A 7,259-nucleotide genomic window follows, 5' to 3' on the forward strand; every position below is an offset into this window, starting at 1 on the left:
TTGTAGGTGATCACGTGCACCTTGAATTGGGTCCGGAAGGTGAACGGCAGCCAGTGGAGCTCCTTAAGCAGGAGGGTTGACCGCTCCCTATAATTTGCTCCAGTTAGAAGCAAGGCTGCCAAACGTTGAACTAGTTGGAGTTTCCGGGCCGTCTTCAAGGGCAGCCCCACGTAGAGTGCATTGCAATAGTCCAGTCTAGAGGTAACTAAGGCATGGACCACCGTGGTCAGATCAGACTTCACGAGGTAAGGTCGCAGTTGGCGCACAAGTTTTAATTGTGCAAAGGCCCTCCCGGCCACGGCCGACACCTGAGCATCAAGTGTCAGTGCTGAGTCCAGGAGGACCCGCAAACTGCGGACCTGCGCCTTCAGGGGGAGTGCGACCCCGTCAAGCACAGGTAGCCACCCAATACCCCGATCGGACATACGACTGACCTGGAGGACCTCTGTCTTGTCGGGATTAAGCTTCAGCTTATTCGCCCTCATCCAGCCCATCACAGCTGCCAAGCACTGGTTCAGTATCTGGGGGGCTTCCTTGGAGTTCGGTGGAAAGGAGTAGTAGAGTTGAGTGTCATCTGCGTAGAGATGGCACCGAACTCCAACACTCCGGATGACCTCTCCCAGCGGTTTCATGTAGATGTTAAAAAGCATGGGGGACAGAATGGAACCTTGCGGGACCCCACAGGTCAAAGGCCAGGGGTCTGAGCAGGTGTCCCCCAGCTTCACCAACTGGGAACGGCCCTCCAGGAAGGACTGAAGCCACGACAGAGCCATGCCCCCAAGGCCCATCCCGGAGAGCCGTCCCAGAAACCCCACTTGCCTAATTTCTAACAGACCTCTCAACCTCTGAGGATGCCTGCCATAGATGTGGGTGAAATGCCAGGAGAAAATGCTTCTGGAACATGGCCATACAGCCCGGAAAACTCTCAGCAACCCATTGACCAAATGTTGCAAATCTTTTAACATACAGGCAGGGGGTTCAGCTTGCATCACCTATATCAGAGTCCCTGTCCTTTACACCAATTACTTTCCTTGTTCCAAATAGAAAAATAGTTGATGCAGTATTTGTCTTCAAATGAGACCACAAATCCTATAGTCCCAGTTGAGCTTGAAGTGGCAAAAGCCATGTTGCATCAGTCCAAAGACCCATCTAATCCACCCCTCTGTCTCCCACACTGAATAACCAGATGCTGTGGTGGGAAGCCCACAAGATTGTGACAACAACCATGACTGAGGAGTCTGTCCTATGTTCATTGCATCCAGTAGGGTGTTAAGTTTGATAGCGTCTTCGGAACATATTGATAGTGACATCGGCCTTAATTGAACAACATCAGGTCATATTGCTTTCAAAAAAGTTTACTATCCTGGAAAGAAATCAATAGCTCCATTCAGTGGCCACTGAAATTCTGCCTATGTCTCCATTCTTTATTACTTCTAGTACAATATGTTGATTCTTGACACCTAGCAGTACTACTCTAATGCATTAATCAATGATTCCTTTATCACAGTCAACCAACCATAAGGCAATACAGTAGAGTCTCACTTATCCAACACTCGCTTATCCAACATTCTGGATTATCCAACATATGTTTGTAGTCGATGTTTTCAATACATCGTGATATTTTGGTGCTAAATTCGTAAATACAGTAATTACTACATAGCATTATTGCGTATTGAACTACTTTTTCTGTCAAATTTGTTGTATAACATGATGTTTTGGTGTTTAATTTGCAAAATCATAACCTAATTTGGTGTGTAATAGGCTTTTCCTTAATCCCTCCTTATTATTCAACATATTTGCTTATCCAACATTCTGCCGGCCCGCTTATGTTGGATAAGTGAGACTCTACTGTAGTTATTTACATCTTAGGTAAAGGGAAAGGTTTCCCCTGACGTTTTTTACATACAGAAAAAATAGTTATATACATCTTACATATAGAAAAAATATGCCATTTTGGGATGATACAAAAGGATATAAGTAAAAGCATGGAAATACATTGTAAAAATGGCTTATTAAAATACAGAACAGATATAATTAAAACCAAACAATTATATGAACTAAATGTAATTTAAAGCCAAACAGCTTTAAGCAAAAATTTGATATCCCTCCTGCTCCTGGAACTATGATCCCCATGTAACACCTAGCAAGTTGGGTCCATCGGGAAATCATTAAATTTTGACAACCCCAAGATTTATTACAGACAGGCAGCTCGAACATCAAAGATACTCAAAGTATGTACAGATTAATAAACTGGTTAAAACACAAAAGACGCGCTAGGCAAAGTACATACAAATTAATGCAAAGGCTACTCAAAAAATACTGGACAAATATTCATTCTCCCTCGACAAATGTGTGATAAAACACAAGGAAGCGCTGGGGAAGTACAGATAAATTTCAAATGAAATAAAATGTCTTCCTCCACCCCCTAGCTGGAGGATTACATAATAGAAGCTTTGTCTAAAAGTTCGGTTAACTTTATGAAACAAGGACCATTTGTGGTGTGGCCTTACTCAGCCTGGGTGTATCAAAGCTTCCTGACATTAATGTGTAGTAGTTTCCTGTCTTACACAGTGCCTCCAAGGAAAAAATTCTTCTGTGTCTAGTTGCATTACTGGTTTCCCCTGTAATGTTACACAGATTTTGAAAAAGCACGAATAGACGCGAAATGGAGAAACATGCCAAGAGAAAGGCATGTCAAGCAAACCCTTGTTGAGGAGGCCAACTAAAATGATCAAGGGTCTGGAGACCATGAATGCCTATGAAGAGCGGCTGAAAGAGCTGACACGTTTAAATATTTGAAATGATGTCATAAGGGGACCCCCCAGTGGCCGTTAAACTCTTGTGCCAGCAGGACTGCTGACTAGAAGGTTGGGTTGCTGACCTGAAGGTTGACTGTTCGAATCCAGGGAGAGTGCGGATGAGCTCCCTCTATCAGCTCCAGCTCCACGTGTGGAGACATGAGAGAAGCCTCCCACAAGGGTGGTAAAACATCAAAATATCCGGGCGTCCTCTGGGCAACATCTTTGCAGACAGCCAATTCTCTCACCCCAGAAGCGACTGGCAGTTTCTCAAGTTGCTCCTGACACGAAAAATAAATAAATAAAATGTCATAAGGAAGAGGGAGCAGACTTATTTTCTGATGCCCTGGAGACTAGGACTCAATGGAGCCACGGGTTCAAATTACAGGAGAGGAGATTCCACTTGAACATTAGGAAGAACTTCCTGGCTGTCAGAAAAGCTGTTAAATAGTGGAACTCACTGCCTTGGCGTGTGGTGTAGGCTCCTTTGGAGGCTTTTAAACCGTGGCTGAATGGCCATTGTAATGGAAAAGCTAATGGGGGTTTTGTAATGTTGATATTATGGCAAGGACAGGCAGGAATTGGCTATATCTGATGGGTCGGTGTATCACCATGATTATGCAGCCTTTGCAGTAGAAATGTATCCATTTTAGAGTGGCTAGCAAGAAAAAGGAGCCAAGCTAGCAGGGAGGAAAAAGAGGAAACAGTTTGAAATTAAGAGTCTCTAGCAGGGAGCTAGAGTGGAGAGGATCTTTGTTTAACATCGCGGCTTCAGTTGTAGTACTGAAGGAAAAAGAGACTAATTTGAGTAAGTCTTCAGTCAGGTGAAACTGAGAGACAGTGTCCTGTGTGACTAAGCTTTCAGGCAGACTATTGATGGTAAAGAGTGACTATAAGATATAAGTTATTCAGCCGGAATGCTGAGGAGAAACATGTATTAGAAAGAGAAGGAAGTTGCATAACCAAGTTGAAATAAGTTAAATTGTTCTAGAAGTTATATAATAACAGTTTTGTGTATTCAAAAGAGTGAAAGACAATAGCAATAATACCAAGTGGAACTGAAGTGAAGTACTTTGTAACAAATACAGTGTTCCCTCAATTATCGCTTGGGTTAGGTTCCAGGACCACCCGCAATAAGTGAAAATCCACGAAGTAGGGATGCTATATTTATTTTAATATTTACACATTATTTTAGTAGTTATACACTATTTTAAGTTTTTATCAACCAATTGTATATAGATAAATCGCCTCTTTCTCCTCCCATTGCTCCTTGGGCTCCTTTTCTCTCCCTTTGGCTTCTCCTTCCTCCCTTCCTTAGGCTGTAAATTGTAATTTTTTATGATTTACAATAGTCTTTTAGAGTTTATTGAAAAACCACAAAACAGCAAATCCGCAAAAAGTGAACCGCGAAGTAGTGAGGGAACACTGCTTAGTGTGCAAAAAGTTTACATAAATAAACCTTTCTTTATTTCAACTTATATATTAAAGTCTCGTGTCAAGTTACAGGACTGAAGTTACATATCTGAAGATCGGCCGGAGATTATATTAATGTACCCTGTGAGGAGCAGTTGGAAGACACATATTGACTCCAGGATTAAGTTAAACAACAAAGAGATATATTCAAACATTTAAAAATTGAACCCTGTAACATACATATAAAATTAAAGGTGACACAGAGATAGAGATAGTGTATTTATAGACATGAACTGTAACTCACAAATTTGTGAGAATCTTTCTCTCCCCTTATCGGTTGCATCGCCCTCACGCAAATAAAGATTTCCCGTCCTAGAAGTACAGTAGAGTCTCACTTATCCAAGCTAAACGGGCCGGCAGAAGCTTGGATAAGCAAATAACTTGGATAATAAGGAGGGATTAAGGAAAAGCCTATTAAACATCAAATTAGGTTATGATTTTACAAATTAAGCACCAAAACATGTTATACAACAAATTTGACAGAAAAAGTAGTTCAATACGCAGTAATGTTATGTTGTAATTACTGTATTTACAAATTTAGCACCAAAATATCACGATATATTGAAAACATTGACTACAAAAATGGCTTGGATTATCCAGAGGCTTGGATAAGCGAGGCTTGGATAAGTGAGACCCTACTGTACTTTCTTTCTCTCTCTCACCGTTGCAGCCATCTGTTGGGGGTGCTTTGATTGTTCTTTTCCTGCATAGCAGGGAGTTGAACTGGAAGGTCATGTGGTGTCTTCCAATTGTATAATGCTATGGCTGCTTTCCATCTGGAAATCTATGCCTTTAACATGAAAGACCATGCGGATCTAGAACAGATTTTCCCCCAGTTTTGACGGATTCACTGCCAAGACTCTACCTTTGGAGGACAGTCATATTCAGCCACACAGGATTGCCTATGACGATGACATTCAAGTAGGCAAACCAACCTTGGAATCTGCAAAGTCACTGCCTGCCGGGGCTCCTGATCCACCTCTTGGATTTTGTATTGTTCTATTTAAAAAAAAAAAAAGCACAATATGGACTGAATAAGCAAGCAGCCCGGAGTCCATATTGTCTGCAAAAAAGAGTTCTCGGAGCCTATCTTGAAGCTCCCTCGTGTGGACATTTAAGGTTTTTAAAAATCTGATTGCGTCTTACTGCTGCCTTTTGGATGTCTTCTAAAAAGAGTGAGAACTGATATTCACATCAAATACCAACATAGTCATTGAGGAAAGGTGCAACCATAAGGAAGGGAGGAAAGTGGCTCCCTTAAACATTAGGCAATATGTTAAAATGTTAATAATAATAGTAATAATAACAATCATTATATTTTTATATCCTGCCTCCATCTCCCCCGAAGGGACTCGGGGTGGCTTGCATGGGAACAAGCCCGATCCAAGAAAAATTAAAACCAAACATAGATCAAAACATATCTCAATAGAATCAACAACATTACAACAAGACAATAATATAAAAACTGTTGGGGATTGTGGATGATAGGTAGAAGTTCTTACATATGCTCATGAACCCAGAGTCACCCTGCAGAATGATGCACTACTCAGCTTTACAGAACAAATAACACAGAGAACAGAGGGTATAACCAGTCCCTTTAAACAGCCTTTAAGTATGCCTCATTTGCCTTATAAATAATCAGGCTTCAGAGAGTTGGCAGCCATTTCCTTCCTGACCATTTTCAGTTAGCATTCTCTTCACTCTCCGAGGAGAAAGTGGTAGTTAAAACCGTTTGTCTCAGCAGCAAGCCAATCGGAATTCTGGCTCCTGACTGGTTCAGCCAATCAGCTGTCAACACATGCCTTTCCAGTCAACCCATTAGATGACTTTTTACAAATCCGTACAATATTTTCCAGTCCACCGGTTCCTAGCAAGCTCAAGTGTCTCATACTATAGTAAATGCACAGCAGAGTTACAACTCACTTATGTCATTTTTTATGGTGAAGGAGGACTAGCATATATCTTCAGCAATTCAAGTTTTCAAGTTTTTAATGCTCAGATATTACCACAAATGTTATATGGAGCACAACTCTGTGCATTTAAAAGTGTCAAGGCTTTAGAAGCTATCCAGACAAAAGTTTTACTTTAACATACTTCTTCCCAAGTTGTGTGCCTAATATAATTTTACTTCTAGAGACTGGTCAGGTTTCTATCGAGTCTCGGATCTGGATGTATAAATAAAATGTGTGGTTAAAACTGATTTTCATACCCAAAGGTCTAGGCCCATTGACCCTTGGTGATCTATTCTGATCAAGGTGGAAAAAGTTACTTGATGAGAAAATCCTAAATTTTGGATTTTCACAAAATACCATCCTAACTATGGGCTACACAAAAGCCAAAGAAAACATACGACAACATATCTGGAACACTGAGTTGCAAAACTACCTAAATGCAGCTTCTAGTCTTCCAGTCTTCAAAGACAATGGGAAGGCTCTTCTTCCCACAGAGTACTTAGGCAATCTAATTAATTATCCCAAATCATAGGAAGGAGTTCTCCTTGGATAAATTCAATATACTCCTTTCTGCTCTACTGGAGGGAAGATGTAACAAAGTACTGTAGTACCTTTGACTGCAAAGGATGTAGTAAATCTGATTTCAGTGTTGACTATCTGGTGAATTCCATGTATAAAGTCATCTTTTAGGTTGCTGGAAAGAGTGTTTGTTATGCACATTGAGCTCCACACAGTCAAAGGCTTTAGAATAGTCAGTAATTGGTTCTGGTTACTGACCGTAATCTATATAAATAAAAATGTAATGTCAGTTTGTGGGGACTTCATGTCTCCCAAACAAATTTACTGATTGCTATGAAATTTGGATACAACGTAGCATTCAAATTAACGGGTGTTTTAAGGTATTCATATACCTACTATCACAAATCTATCACACCTGAGACATGTAAAACCATACCCCTTAGCAACGGTCAATCAGTCTCCTTCTCCCTTAGCAACCGTCATAGCAGGCAGCTCCTCCCCTTAGCAACGGCGCTAG

Source organism: Anolis carolinensis, chromosome 2 (genome assembly GCF_035594765.1).
Source record: "Anolis carolinensis isolate JA03-04 chromosome 2, rAnoCar3.1.pri, whole genome shotgun sequence".
Taxonomy (NCBI): Eukaryota; Metazoa; Chordata; class Lepidosauria; order Squamata; family Dactyloidae; genus Anolis; species Anolis carolinensis.